This window comes from Cyprinodon variegatus, unplaced genomic scaffold, assembly GCF_000732505.1.
Source record: "Cyprinodon variegatus isolate N-32 unplaced genomic scaffold, C_variegatus-1.0 Scaffold1149, whole genome shotgun sequence".
In the NCBI taxonomy this organism is placed as follows: domain Eukaryota; kingdom Metazoa; phylum Chordata; class Actinopteri; order Cyprinodontiformes; family Cyprinodontidae; genus Cyprinodon; species Cyprinodon variegatus.
The window spans coordinates 68,180-69,228 of NW_015151602.1; positions in this window are offsets into that span (position 1 = coordinate 68,180).

The following is a 1,049-nucleotide window of genomic DNA, read 5'->3' on the forward strand; positions in this document are numbered from 1 at the left end:
AAATTAAGGTTAAATACACTCAATTTAAGAAATGTTGACTTATTTGTAGATGGTTTGCAGTGTAAATCTTACTATTGCATGGAATATATTACATATGGTGTTAAGGTACTTTTTTCTGAATGCTCTTGATCAAAATGAGCTTTTGCAGAGATTTAACTTTGAACTTTAAGCTTTTCTCTGTATATTAACTCGTCTGTTTAACCACTGACTCTAATTTAAATGTCGGTTTTTCTTTTTTCTTTTAGAAAATAAATGCAAACTGCGTTTGTAGTTTAGGACATTCAGTCCACTGCTACTTTGAATGAAGGACTAACCCACACCCACTCAGTGTGAAACTACTAGACTGAGCCATATGTTGTCAATACTTGCCTGTTTGTGTATCAGAACAGATTACATTCTGAACAAACATGTGGAAATGTAATGCCAAATGACATCAGTGTTAACAGAACATACAATGATCTATAAACCCGGTGAAACCTGAACCACCTGAACAGAACTCACCAACAAAGAAAACAGAGTTACAAAGTTTTAATGCTAAAATCTGCCGTTAGAGTTTTGAAGGAGATCTAAAGGTTCAGATACTGTTAATCATTGAAAACCATGAAAAGTTAAGGCTTTAAAGATGTTAGCCACTAGTGGCCTTTTTAAGGCTGATGGACCAGAACCAAGACAGGTGCATTGGAATGAAAATAATTTACCTTTAACAAAAATGTTTTATTCTGAAAAAACTTGGGAAGGCACCTCTAAAAATAATAAAACTATTTAAACGATCCAAACTATGGAGTTCCTTTATGTGTTGAGATGATACAGGGCTTGGAGTTCTGACCAGACACCTTTATGTCTTCATCCTCTGTCTTCTATCCACTTCCTTTTGGTACATTTTCAAAATAAAGGCATCCTGTCAGACAAAATAAACTAAGCAGAAACATGATAAAAACGATCTATTTGCTTTTTGGATATACAAATAAAAATATTTACCCCCAGAGCAGTGATCCAATCAACAAAATACACAGCAATAATGGGCAGGTAAATAAGGTGATCTGCCAATG